The sequence below is a fragment of the Atheta coriaria genome, unplaced genomic scaffold (genome assembly GCF_025399875.1).
Source record: "Atheta coriaria isolate IRGN ID8LTWV9N9 unplaced genomic scaffold, Caltech_Dcor_3.1 hic_scaffold_5_pilon, whole genome shotgun sequence".
NCBI lineage: Eukaryota > Metazoa > Arthropoda > Insecta > Coleoptera > Staphylinidae > Dalotia > Dalotia coriaria.
The window spans coordinates 1,872,966-1,887,797 of NW_027045447.1; the positions used below are offsets into that span (position 1 = coordinate 1,872,966).

A 14,832-nucleotide genomic window follows, 5' to 3' on the forward strand; every position below is an offset into this window, starting at 1 on the left:
CACGTCGTGCACGAAAGGTTGAAAAGTCGTGGCGCGACGGCGCACGGGAAGTTGCGGAAATTGCGGTCCAGTTCAATTAAGATGGTCGCCAGTCCCGTGGGACTCAAGCAGACCGCTTCTCCACCTTTTACCACCCACTACTCGACTCCCAAACCGGCGTACGTCGGTCTTGTGTTTTACATTTTACAATTTTACATTCAACATTCAACATTCTCAATTCTATATTCTATATTCCACATCCGGTTTTGATCTTTTATTGCGTTTATTGCATGATTGCTTCGCTTACAAATTCCAGAAATACCATTTCGTCTCATAGTGTGCTTTAATAAAACATAACTTCTTCTAGAAAGTACTTTTTCGTGAAAATTTTGGTCTTTTTGTCGTTTTAGTTCAGGATCATCAAAAATCATTAAAATTATATGTTAAGCGTAACATAACCAACTTTATTGAGTAAGTTTCTACTTAAAAGTGAGGTTATATTACGGTTTCAATGATTTTTAAATGAAATTTCAGAAATTTTTAAGAATTTCTTTTTTCATCAAAATGTTGACTTCATTTATTTCCATAAATTACGGTTGAAATCTATACCTTAAAACAAAGATTATTTTCCTATTGAAGGAAAGTTTTGAAGATTTTAATATGATTTTTTATTAAAAAACGTAAAATTAACTGTTTCTTCTTCTTCTTTTTTATTACTTTTTCCTCTGTCATAAAATAACTATAACACCTGCACTGTCAAAAATCTCCAGGTTTTTCTTCTATCAATTATCTTTCCAATGATATTTTATAAAGTTTGTTGTTATTTTTAATGAAAAAGATAAACAACTTTTAGTTTTAGCAAAAAACTGAAAGTTCACAGTTTTTTCTTCTATTTTTCAAGACTTTCTTCTGTCAGATAACAGCAATGACACCTGCACTATCAAAAATTCCCAGGTTTATTCTCCAATAAATTATCTTTCCAATGATATTTGAATTAATTTTCTGTCATTTTTAATAAAAAGGTTAAATAACTTTTAGTTTTAGTTAAAAACAGAAAATTCGCCGTTTTTTCTTTTTTTCCACGACTTTTTCTTCTCTCCGACAAAAACTATGAAACCTACATTATCAATATTTTGCAGGCATATTCTACAATAAATTATCTTTCCAATGATTTTTAAATAAATATTCTATCATTTTAAATAAAAAAGATAAACATTTTTTGGTATTATCTAAAAACAGAAAATTCTCAGTTTCTTCTTATTTTTTTCATTACTTTTTCTTCTGTCAGATAAAAACTATGAAAACTACATTATCAATATTTTGCAGGTTTATTCTACAATAAATCATCTTTCTAATGATTTTTAAATAAATATTTATTATCATTTTTAATAAAAAAGATAAACAACTTTTAGTAATTGCTCAAAACAGAAAATTCAGAAAATTCTTTTTTCTATTACTTTTTCTTCTGTCAGATAAAAACTATGACCCCTACACTCTCAAAAATTCCCAGGTTTATTCTCCAATAAATTTTCTTTCCAACCATATTCAAATGCATTTTCTACTCCTAAAACTTTCTACCTACATGTGAGGTTATGTCGTGGTTAGTTTTATGATGTGTACTCAAATTGGTGACGTGATGCGGGAAAACTTCACTGTAACTAACGTCGTTCTTCACATTGTGGCGCCGTGCATGATATTAAAGCTCTGCTGTGTTCCCCGGAAATAATTAATGTCTACACTGGGACGCGAACAATGCGCGGTATTTAACCGCACGGCGTTTTCAAGTGAATAAACCACGCGAAATTTAAACAAACTTTTACAGTGTATATAAAGTGAATATATTTTTTCAACTTGCAGCTTTTGTGAGCCATGCGTAGCGTCTTTGAGTCGCTTTTTAGGGTAGTGTAGGCGTATTACCGCGTCGCGTCTTATCTTAATTAGATCGGCAGAGGGCGACGCTGCGTAGACGTGAAGACGGCGACCTCGCAACTCACTCAAAATTTGCACCCGGGGCGTAAATAAACAAGAAACGCAAAAAAAAAACTCAAAAACAAATTTTTAAATTTAATACTGAATGACGTGTGCGATTAACGTCTTAATACATTTTTTTAATTTTAATCGTTTCGACGCAATCAGAAATTTTCTTAATGCGCGCACATCCACTTAAGAAAACTTTCCTTCAATTTAATAACCACTCGAACACAAACTGCTCGTAACTGTCGACCTGAAAGGAATTCGTTAATTTCATCAAAGTCCATTTAAACATACGTAAACATTAAGCCCATTCTCTGGAAAGATTATTAACGTTAATAAGTGCTTGTAGTCGTTAGCGCGGGGCTTAGAAACGGCGCGCTTATAAATGTTACTAAATTTATCAATTAAGCGCAATGTTGCGGTCACTTTGTTGTGTCGCGCGCACACAAGAAGTATGAGCAAGTTTCGGCCAAGTATAGCCGCGCACAAACTTGTCCAATTAGAAACGGCTTAAGTGACTTTTAATCGCCACTACTTAATCGCAATCGCCTTAATTGCCGCGCGGTCGCGCGATGTACGATCGCCATGTGTGCGTCGTAAGATGGAAGAAGTAAAACTAGCGCGAATGCAACGAGAGCAGCACCGCCGAGATGCGAACTTAATGTCATACTTTAATTAATGCTTCGAGTGGACGCGCCACGCCGGGGGCTTACGGCACGCTTGTGCCTTAATGGACATCAGACACCGGCCGAATGAAACGTTAAACTCACATTCGTTACCGAGGTATTCAATTAGTGCGGATTTTAATTAGTCGCGCTTATTATTCTTGTTATATTGTGTGATTCATTAAAATTACAATTAATTTCAACTTTATATATTTCGATAAATTACTGACAAATTATTATGTCTACGTATTTCTTAAGTAGGTTATTCTATAGTCCTTGATGAGATCTATACGATAAAACAATAATTGGTTTGCAAACTTCATTAGTTTTGAAGTTATAACGATTTTAGTAAAGAGTTATAGCTGAAAACGTAAAATTTTTAATTTTTTTATTTTTTCTGTCACTTTTTCTTGTGTTAGACAAAAACTACGACAGCTACAGTTTTAAAATTTTGCAAGTTGATTCTACAATAAATTATCTTTCCAATAATATCTCAACATATTTTCAGTTATTTTTAATAAAAAAGATAAACAATTTTTAGTTTTAGCTAGAAACAGGAAATTCTCTGTTTTTCATCTTTTTTCCCATTACTTATTCTGCTCTCTGACAAAAACCGTGATACCTACGCTCTCAGATTTTTGCAGGTATATTCTACAATAAATTATCTTTCCAATGATATTTGAATAGGTTTTCAGTCATTTTTAATAAAAAAAAGATACACAATTTTTAGTTTTAGCTAAAAACCGAAAATTCTCAGTTTTTTAATTTTTAATAATTAATTTTTCTTCTCTCAGCCCAAAATTATGACACCTACAATATCAAAATTTTGCATGTTTATTCTACAATAAATTATCTTTTCAATGATATTTGAATTAATTTTCCACCATTTTTAATACCAAAGATAAACAACTTTTAGTTTTAGCTAAAAATAAAAAATTCTGTTTTTTCTTCTTTATTTCCCGTACTTTTCTTCTCTCAGACAAAAGCTATGACACCTACACTATCAAAATTTTCCAATTCAATTCTACAATAAATTTTCTTTTCAACGACATTTAATACAATTTTCTACAATTTTTAAATAAAAAAGTAAACAACTTTTTTCAATGAATTTTATATGAAAGTATAAAATGTAAAACCTGTCCTAGTGTGATTTTTACACCCATTAAGCTCTTTTACGATATGAACCCGCTGAGTAATATCATGAAAATCGTGAAAATGACCGAGACGTGTCCAAACGACAAATTCCCATCGAGCGGCGGCGTTTCGCGCGGCGCGCAGCTAATACAAAGCAATTTATGCGACTAGCAGACTCGTTTTATAACTCTCAACTTTGGCCGGAAACTTTTTTAAATTTCCCCCATTTTTCTCCGGCGTACACACCCACATCTACACACATACACCCACAAACGCCATTCTAAAGCTGTATATTGTTTCGTTTCGAGCGCAAAAGACGGAGACACAAGAGCAAACTTTAAATTCAATAAAAATCTCTTAAACTTCGCCCCTAAAAGCAGTCTCGCGCACTTTCCCGAAGAAGATTTGAGTGGCAAATTGATCGAATGACCTTCCATACGATGTGTCATAACAATTTGTTAAAAATGGCCGTCGAAAGACGCAGAAGAAGAAAAAAACGCGATTTATGTGCTTATCCGCATGAAAAGTAGAAAAACTGCTAGTGTTAAAGACGGACAAGTTGAATACCAGAGAGTCGGTAGTCGTAGTAAAGTCGGGAGGGCGGACTTTGGCCGGGAAACCCGGAAGGAAAAACGCAATAAAGAATATTTTACGTTCGGTGCTTCGTTTTATGCGTTCGGTGTGTATTTAACGTTAACTGGATGTATTGTGATAGCGTCGCGTTGCGGGAGGTCCTGCCGGTTGGAGGACGAGAGGATTTTATGCGCGTTATATATATAGACGGCATGCGAGCAGGCGGCGAAGGACTAAAACGCTGCATGGCAAATCCTTTAAGGACACGAAACGCCGCACGAACCAACGACTTCGGAGGGTGTCGGACTAAGTCAACTAGTAAGACCTAATATGTTGTCAACTGTGACTACGGCCGCCTACGACCGTCGTCGGCGGCGGTGGCGGTGGCTACAACTTTTGTAATATTACCGTCGCGTTGTGGAGGAGACGCATTTTCGTTAGTTTTACGTGTTGGAAATTGGTTTTAATCCATATTACTGCTAAACTGACTTAGTGCACAACTTATTTTTGCGCGTTTGACATTTTTAGTGTGTAGTTTGGTTAATATTAATGGTACATTATTACAAATTGGTAGGATTATAACTTGATAAATTCTAAATTTGATATTGAAGGAAATTTGGAATATTTAATTCAGTTTAAAAGTTATTAAAAGTTAAAGTTGACGAAAACTATTTTTCAAAATTTCTGAAATTATTTCATTTTTGACACGCAATTTTGTTATCAATAAAGTTATAACACTTAAATTTTGCACATAAATAGTTAAATCAATTATCTGCAGTTTCCTGAAAACAAATTCAAAATATTTAATTTTTTTAAAAGTTATTAAAGTTTAAACTTGAAGTAAATTATTTTTGTAAATATTTTGAAATCATTTTATTTTTTCAGCGCCATTTTGTGAATATTCAAGTTATTGCATTTATATTTTGCATATAAATAGTTAAATAAATTATCTAGCGTTTCCTAAAAACAAATTTCAAATATTTAATTTTGTTTGAAAGTTATTAAAGTTTAAATTTGAAGTTAATTATATTGGTACATTTTTTGAAATCATTTAGTTTTTTAAGCGCCATTTTGTAAATATTAAAGTAATAGTACTGAAATTTTGCATATAAATAGTTAAATAAATTATCTATAGCATACTGACAACAAAATTCAAATTATTTCTTTAGTTTAAAAGTTGCTAATATTTGAAAATAAAAATAAATGAAAATAATAATTCTATCAATTTGATGTTATTAAATGCGCCTGCAAAACCGAACAGAGTGTATATAATATTCTCGCAGAGACAGGACGCGCGCACTTTCGCCCGCTCGTCGGCGGCAGCGGCGGCGGCGTCGGTCGTTCGTCGAAGGTTGATTTTCTAACACGAGTTTTCCATTCCGCTGGTCAAGATTTAGCCAGGCGATAAGGTAAATTGGATTTTTCATTTCCCGGCCACTCTCGCACACACGTGCCGCCGCCCTCCTGCATCCACCGGCCGGCCGCCGGTGCAATAATGTAATGTAACACGACACTCTTTCACAGCCCAGCCTCATACACCCACTCACACACACAGAACGAAAAAGACAGAAAAGCGGGTCTCAACCAGTCAATATACGAGCGCACGCGGCGGCTTTTTCCACGCGAGGAAAGCTTACTTAAGCTTCACTAAAGCGTCGATACTACTCTCACTCTATACTCCTCTCCCGCCTGCTGCGTTCGGAGGGTTGCTAAACTAATAGACAGCACACGCACACATTTCCCTATCCTTTAAAACTCAAAAATACGCACAACTTTCGCGCGAATTAAAATAATGAGCGTGTCCACGGCATGCAATCCAAGCAGCGCAAAACAAAAAGAAATAATGATCTACAAGATGTTTAACAGGGCGCTAAAAGGTGTCCGTCCGGGGAAAATAAACGAAGCTGATTATAATAATCATTATCGTCATTAGAAGGGACGCTGGGGGTTCCACCGAACGTCGTTATCTTGGTTATCAAAAAGCGCCGCACAGAGATAAACGCTATCATATCGTCGTTATCCGCCGTAATTATGATCGCAATAACAACGCACAAAAAAATCGCAGAGCGGGAAAGTTTTGTAACAAGCGAAAAGATGCGCAAAGTAAAGAATCAAAAGATGTTTCTTGAATGTCATTAAAATTTCACCATATTTTGTTGAATAAAGTATCGTAGAGTAATCTATAATATAAAAACGAATCGTAAAATCTGTTAGTAAGCGCATAACTCAACAACGCCTAGACCAATTTGCTCAATTCTTTTTTTAAATGTTTGTTAAAGTCCGAGGATGGTTTTTACAGCTAGAAAAATTCTAATAATGCCGAGAAAATCCTAAAGACAGTCCTTTTCTAAAAAAGTTGGCATTGAGATTCAATCATAGTTATAGTTAAATAATTGAATCCGAGATGGCGCGCTGAAGTGCATTATTAGCAATTCACTATATAATTAATTTCTTAAAAATAAAATTGCGAATCTTATTGATAGAATTGACACACATACTATGTCTAGAATATGAAGTAAAAACGAATTACATTTTTATTAAACGCTACCGCTGGCAAAAGCTAGTAAATAATAAAATTACATGTTGTAGTTTTGCAGAGAAGAGAATTTTGCAGGTATTTTTACCACGCTGCGTACGAATGTGTTCGGTGCAGCAACAGGTCTCGTCCTTATTGTCCTCATAGTCCTCGTATAATCCACCGAGGACTCCTTTATGATCCTTATTTTCATTGTCTCTCATTCTCGTTCTTTATTTATACCTACGCGTAACGGTGCACGCCGTGTGTATTTGGTTGCATAGTTCAACAGCTGCATTAACGGTGAAACAGAATTCTGCACATGGTCTAAAAGGAATTGAATTAATGTCGCATTAAGCGCTATTCGCGGATGATGACTTCTTCGAAGGCGCATCGCTTTATAAGTCGCCATGGTTGACGCGTTAATTAACGCGTTAATTCACGGCGTATTTATGTTTATGGCAGTGTATTGGCTTGGCGACATTGTACGCGGCGCGTAAACAAGAACTAATCAAATTGCTGACTTTCTGACCATGTGTGTGCTGATTGCTGATTGCAAGCATGCATTATTTATGTTTGCGCAGCAACAAAATGCAATAACGTTTTATTTTTTGCTTCTTCTGATTCCAGCGCGCGCTGAAAGTTCAAGAACGTCGACGCAAGAAATTAACTGTTAATTAAGTTGGTAAGTTTACGTTACTTTTTTTATTCGCGCAAAAGTAAATTAACATTTTTTCTCTCGCTTAAATCCGAGTTTTAATCGACGCACACACGAAATTTTCAATTCGTCGCGTTTCACACTTCCTTAATATTAACTAACCCCGAAAATGGAAAATGCTTATCACGTGATGCATTATTAATTAAACCTCGTAAATCATGCGCCAAGGAAAAGTCGACGTCGCGTTTAAAAACGAAACAAGCTTCAACAATACGCAAAGTTTTTATAATGTACGGCACGCACCCCTTTTTTTTTCTCTCGTCTGATATCGCACCCTTTTATTACATTATTAGATGCTTTCCGTTTCTATGAGCCATTAGTCCAAGGCGGAGTGCGCGACGCGACGCTTATTTGTCGGGGATTAAAATAGAGCGAAATAAGGACGCGAAAGCCTTATAAATGCCGTTCGGGCGGCGGGGGTTGGTTGGTGGTGGTGAACTTTGTGCGGCGTCTACACAACGCGGAAGGGCTTCGCGCGCTGTTGTTTCGCGTCGTCGGCACGAAGGCGCACCGGCTTTTATCCGCCGCTTTAATCAAATTAAAGAACTTTAAGATTTATTAGCACGCATTACACCTGCTAAGCTCGCTACACGGCGCGACACTGTAATCTTACTCCCGGAATACGTAGAAATGTGCGTGGAATTCGAAGGCGTTTGAATTTGCATTGGGGAAATTTGTTATTTCAAACATTTTTTCACGTTTTAGTGTTTATCCACTTGTAATATAATTAAATTCAACATTTTTAAATATTTAACTTCAAAAGTACATTTTTTGCCTTTTTGCTTGTAATTTTAAACTGACACATTGTAGATTATTTATTTAAACTGCCAATTAATCTTCTAACCTTACCTTTCGAATGACCTTTGAATCAAATTTCTATGATTTTAAATAACAAACTTATCGCAATGTAAACTTTAACAAAATTTAAGGATATGTTCCGTTAGGTGGCGCCACTTGACGTGCTTATACCCTATCCCTCCTTACATTATATGAGTTTCTAGCGGATAATACTCGACTTTTCGTATTTTCTGCGACACTGAGCAACATCTAGAAGCATAGCAACGGTGCTGGTGCAGTCAAGCACCATAATAAGTAAACTTAATGATTCCGTATTATTGCGGCCGGGTCGAGCGCGCAGCGGGATAATAATCGGCCCCGCTGCTTAACACGCATTCTACGAAGCCTTCAACTGAGCAATCAATTTCTTGCCGTTTTGTTTTAATGCGCGCCGGGCGCAAAAATATAATTCAACTCTTTCGGTAAGCGTCCCGCATACACATGACGCGTGTGTGTATGTGTGAATATGTGAGTGTGGAAGCTTTTAATTCACTTTAACCGATTCGGATTGACTCGGAATGATTTATCGCTTTAATTAATTTCGCCCGATATGGATTACGTGCGCGCACACGGTGCCCCGACGAGACGCCGAGACGGACGAGACGATGCGCACGTACGGAACACACACACACACGCAAACACCGACAGAATTTCTTCTTAAGAGATGTACGTGTATCACGCACACGAGGATATAAATCCACATATTCACTTAGCAGGTATTACCGGCCGGTGTGGTATTAATTCCATTACAACCTGGTGGTCTTTTATACAGTTTATACAGTGTGTGAGCAACTTTCGAAAATCTATTTTGTGCGTCCAAATTTACGATTGCAGACGCGCGGATTAATTAAGCACGTAATTTGGACATTTGATATGATGGAGTATTTAATTGAGCGTGTTTTGGACTTGTGGTATTTTAATAATCATCTCTGACAAGCGAATTATTTCCATATTTTATAGAAACATGTTAAATTTTAGGATTTTAGTAGTTTCGCCTCGAATTTGCTTTATAACTCCGAATGCATTAGAGATAATTAATTTCTGTAAATTGTATATGAAAGCTGATTAAATTCTACACATTTGACAGGTTAGAGCGCATATTTAATTTAATTAGTTCTTGAGTTATTTTGATTTCAATTTTATTATGTCAATATAAAATTTAAAAATTTAATATTTTTGTTTTTGTTTATATCTTGGAAAGTTTTCTGTGTATGTTTAATGTTTTACCGTGAGATAAATGTTAATGAAATTCCTCGTAGTCTCTGATATAATCCATATTTTTAGCACTATTAGTTTACGCGCTGGAAGCACTCAAAGTAAAAGTTTAATTAACTTGGCGAATGCGGATTGTCACTGTATCGAAAGTGGCGCTCGGAAAGTTCGGCTAATGCATTTTTCGAATACCTTGTATGCGATATCAACTCCCGAAGTCCGAGAGCAGCGATAAGCTCTTAGCTCTGAGTGATTTTTTCCACCTACACGACGTCGACGGCGGCGGCGGCAGCGGTGGCGGCCGGCGCGCATGCAGTATTTATGTGGCCGACGCTGGTGGTTTTAACAAAGAGCGGCGGCGACTGGGGCCCTTGCTTGCATTCCGTATGTGCGAAATAAAGTAAAGTGAAGTGGAGATCAATGCCGCCCTCGGTCGGACGCGGTGTGTGTTGATGTAGTGTTATTAAACTAAGTGCCTTCCACGGCGGAGACGAGCGACGTCTTTCCGAAAGTGCACACACCGAGTAGTGACCATCCCTTTTGGTAGGCAACCTTTCGGTCACTTTCCTAAAGTGCAAAGTGCACTGCCTACACTGGCGAATTCTAACCTTACTTTGGAACTAATGTACATATGGTTGCATATAGTATATAGCATAGGGCGAATGCATTCTGGACAAATTACGCTTGGGTAACGCATTAAATATTAAAAATTGCACATCCTGTATACGCATTACATCCAACTAAGAGGTGATACGTCTCCTTGTGAATGTGGTCGGTTGGTGTGTGTGTGTGTGTATTGCACTCGGGCCGGCCGGCTATCTAATCTATTTCGAGTATTGGATTGGAGCAGTCGGAATGGAATGGAAAGTCAGTCCGTAGTCTGAAAACGCCAAATGCGAAATGCATTCGATTCGGTGGGTGGGGGGCGGCGCTAGGGAACGAATGGTCACTTCTGAGCTGATACATTTGCCATACATGTGTAATGAAGTTCGAAAATCGCGCAGATAAAGTCGCAAAACGGACATTTAATGATTCCGTGGCAACATTTTCATAAAGTCTGCGTAATCTGACAAATGACAGGCTGAAAACCACACCTAAACCCCCAAACACAAATCCGGCTCATTTCTTACGTTTTCCACCTCGAAACAGAAGAGAGGAAATGTGACGAAATTGGGAAATTGGATTCGCAGTGGATTTATTTCGATATTGCCAGCTTTCGGGCGCTCACTTTAAATAATTAAATGTCAAAGCGACGTAAGCCGGTAATGAACAGAGCGAATTGAATGTCGAAGCCTTCGCAGAAAGGGCTTGCGCGCCGCCGACGGCGACGACGTGTGTCCCGTGTCCGTGCGGCCTTGTCGCAGGATCAGCGCACTCGCCGCCCCCCTTAGGACACGCGACGACACGACAACCGAACGACGAAGCCCACCGCCCGCCCGCCCGCCCGACTTCAGCATCGGCGGCGTTGTACAGAGATAAGGCGTTGATCCGACTTGACAAATGCTCCGTTTCCGTTTTCCCATACATCCACGCCGCGCTAGATAGGTAGTCATTTTCTAATAACACGACGTGCGCCAAAGCCGGAAGCGCCCGGAGCCGCACGCCGACATCGAAAACCTCATCTAACTAAGTAAACTTTATTAAATTACAAATTTGCGCGCGAAGATACACACAGATGCGGTGATAAATCAAAATTACAACACCGGAAACAAATATTTTATATCCCGTACATTTTTATACATTTTATCTTAGGTTATGTTGCCTAATCTGCTGTAATTGAGAGGAATGGTGTTGGAATTACATATATACACTACCGCCCTCTATTATTACGAGCCATTAATGGATTGAGTGTTTGTGAAGTGGAGCTTATGCAGCTGCAGCACAACTTCACTTGATTGCACTGATAATTATCTTCATAAAAACAAAAAATTACTTTAAGTTGAAAATACTTGCAATCTATATGGAATTGCATCGAAAATGTAAACTTTATATTGTTATGAATGGTTTCGGTGTGACGTGGTGGGAACGCCGCACGCTGAGTGAGCGGTGAGCATCTATGAGCACTTTCCACTAAAAGGGTTGCGATGGAAGCGCGCGGGGTGGATCTGCCGCCGCCGTCGCTAAAAGCATTTCGATAACGCGTCATCCTCGCTCCGCTCACTCATTACCATAAACACATCAACATCATCTTCGATTTGCATTGAGTTCATTTTTTTTCTCTTAAAAAAATCAAAATAATAAATTTTTTATGAAAAAAACAGACAAGTTGTTCTCTTAAAAATGAAAAATGGTTGCAAACAAGGTGAAAATTTGTGGTCGTTATTATTAACGAGCAGCCGCCACCGACGCAGACTATATACGAAGACAGCACGCCGCGTTTTTCTCTGCTTTTTGTCGCCGCCGCTCTTGATTCACTCTCGCGCGGTTTAATGATAACTCTATAAGGACTGCGACGCGTAACAAGAAGCCATCGTATACCGCCAGGTGTCAATTTATTTTAATAGATCGACAAAAAACAATTTTTTTCCTTAAATCTATTATATCTATTAAAACTTGTGTCTTTTGGCCAGTTTAACATCAAGATCACTTCGATTTCGATTCCGACTTGGATATCGTACCCGAAAAAAGTATCCGAACGGACTGTGTGTGAGCCAAGACGCACGTCTTCGATGTATTTTTTCTTTGTCCATCGCGGCCGAGAGTGACAGAACGAAAAGAAAGCATCGGGAGCGGCCACGCGAGCGGCAATTCGCCCGTTCGACTGACGTTATTAAATCCGAAATGAAAAATTGGATAGTTTAAAATTGGATGTATCCCGCTTTTCCTTTCCTCTTCCTTCTTTCCGCCTCCATCCTATGCTATCTCCATCGTATTTCTATTCCTTCAAAAATACATTTGCAATATTCGTTTCTCCCCTCGTTCAGAAATCAAGCCGAAAGTATAACTTAACTTTGCTTCGATTGTACCGTTGTAAGTAATCTATTTAACTACCTACAGTCTGATACAAATACGATTTGTGAAATTATTTATCTATTGCCTAAGCAGTTTAATGGTTAAACGTCGGAATATGTAGCGAAATGGCAAAAAATGACGAAAATAAAATCGAAGCAAAAGAAAATGCGAAAAAAATTGCAATTTCGTTCGATTCCTCTTCTATTCGATTCCGCGCAGCGATATCCGAGGGTTTATATTACTACTCAACGTCATTATATTTTATCTCGTCTTATTTAATTTTAGATTACATTCAATCAAATAACGAGAGATTTACGAGGAATTAAATGAATTGGACAGTGTAGCGCCATCTAGACGACGTTGATGTAACTATTTATGCAATATTTTTGTATCGCTGGAGTAAAAGCCTATATCATTTTTATTGATGGCACTTATATATTGATATTTCTTCTCCGCTCTCTGCTCCCTTGCGCGTCACGTTCCACGGCTTGCCCTTCGCCTCTAATCTTGATGCGATCATATTGAAAACGAAATTGAAATTGGTTTATTATCGAAATCGGCCTGTGCTCCACGACCTTCGTCATTCGTTTTGTCTGCATTTTTTCCTCTTCCCTTTTTTTGATATTTGCGTCTGTTTCACTCTGTCGTTCTGGTTTATTTTCCGCGCGCTTTAATATCCGCGAGAGAGGGGCTCGACAATAATATTTTATTTCATTTCCAGCGAATTGATTAGCCCTGGCGCGGCGTGGCGCGGCGCGAAGAAGATGGAAAAAATGACTTGTTGACTTTTCAATGCGTCAATATGTTTCATTTGCGCGCGGCGGCGTTTTCGGCTCGGATTTGTTGAATTTCGATTACTGATTGGCTATCAGTTGAACGTCTGAAACGTGCTCGGCGCGCGGCGAGCGCTAAAGTGATTTTCGTCTGGCGCCGCCGACGCCGCGGCTGATTGAAATCGAAATCGTTTTGCCCGCGTGCGTGGCGCGTCGGATGAAAGGCAAGAAGCGAAAAGGGCGGCCCGGGGTTGCCGGCAGCGCGGCGCATTATTACGAAAACGAGGGGCGATTTCCCTTTTTTTTTTCTCGCCCAGCTCAACTGCGTGGACCGACTGAGAACAAAGTTCGATTTCACACTTTCGACCCACTGATGGATACAACTGATGTATGACCTGTCGAAATCTAATGCATTTTGTTGATTGCGAATTTTTTATTCACCGCAAAAATTTTATTCAATAAAAAATTTATTTTTATTCCAAAAATAACAAAAAAAATTAGCATATCTTATTAAGATTTTGCTGTGCGAGAAACTGTCTGTGTGATGAATGATCAACATAGCATCTCAACCATTAATTACCGAATTTAGACGCGCCGCAATTCGACCGCAATTGCATCGCATTATACAATCGCATGCGTTCGCGTGACGCGCTCGCCGAAGACGAAAACGGGCGTAAGACGGCGACGTTAATTACATTTCCGCCATTAATTAAACTAATTGAAATAAGATGCGGGCATTCGGTTCGCTCGCGCGCGCGCGTCTTCACGTTTTGTCCCCATCTTGCGGCCTCCAACAGCAACTCGTACTCGTACAGTCGTAGTCTACCCTCCGAACAAATAACATCAACGTATAAAACACACACAGTGAAGATTTCAATGTTTTACGTGTTTACAACACTCGGTATATTGAGTTCTCGACAGCACGTACAGACGAACGACGAGATCGTCTCATTTTCTACGACTTTAACTAATTAAGCTAATTACTAATTAAATTCTATCTGGGCGCGCGCGCGCTTGCCTGCATTCCGGATGCAAAGACATTTTAGTTTTCCATGTGCGCGCATTCTTTATATAGAATTCGTAATGCGAAAATTGCGGAGCGTCCGCAAAGGGGGCACGTGTCGAGTTTTTAAGAGACGCAAATGGCGCGCCTCTTTCTTTCTCGTCATTTCGAGCAATTCTCGATACTTTTGCGCTCATCGGATGCAAATACACACGCACGCGTATAATGGTCGTTAGCACTAATTGGCATTGCGACAAGAAATTAATTAGGAACCAAAGGCAAAAAGTGAAATTTTAATTAAACGCATGTCGAACGCAATCAAAACCACGCGCCGGATTCGGTTGAAGTTGGAAGCGCTATAGGTTTATAAACGCGTGCACAACTAAAATTAAACAAAAAATTGAAAATTGGACACGTCACAATTGCGAGCGCCTGGGCTTTGTGTATGGGGAGGGTTGATTATGGCATGGGGACGGCGACACGTTATTCGCATTGTG

The 14,832-nt window shown here is 38.6% G+C and overlaps 1 protein-coding gene and 1 long non-coding RNA gene across 6 annotated transcripts in view; one reads left to right on the forward strand and one right to left on the reverse strand.

Moving 5' to 3' along the window:
* The window catches only part of LOC135791589 (uncharacterized), a 33,289-nt gene that overhangs the window by 15,532 nt on the left and 2,925 nt on the right, over window positions 1-14,832 (reverse strand). The window lies entirely within an intron of this gene.
* The window catches only part of LOC135791587 (LIM domain only protein 3-like), a 45,239-nt gene that overhangs the window by 11,216 nt on the left and 19,191 nt on the right, over window positions 1-14,832 (forward strand). For 4 of the 5 annotated variants that reach the window (XM_065302028.1, XM_065302023.1, XM_065302027.1 and 1 more), the window contains exon 2: window positions 7,471-7,525. The exons of the other annotated variant lie outside the window; for it this stretch is intronic. The gene's annotated coding sequence lies outside the window, so the exon portion shown is untranslated. The remainder of the gene's footprint in view (window positions 1-7,470; window positions 7,526-14,832) is intronic. 5 annotated transcript variants of the gene reach the window in all.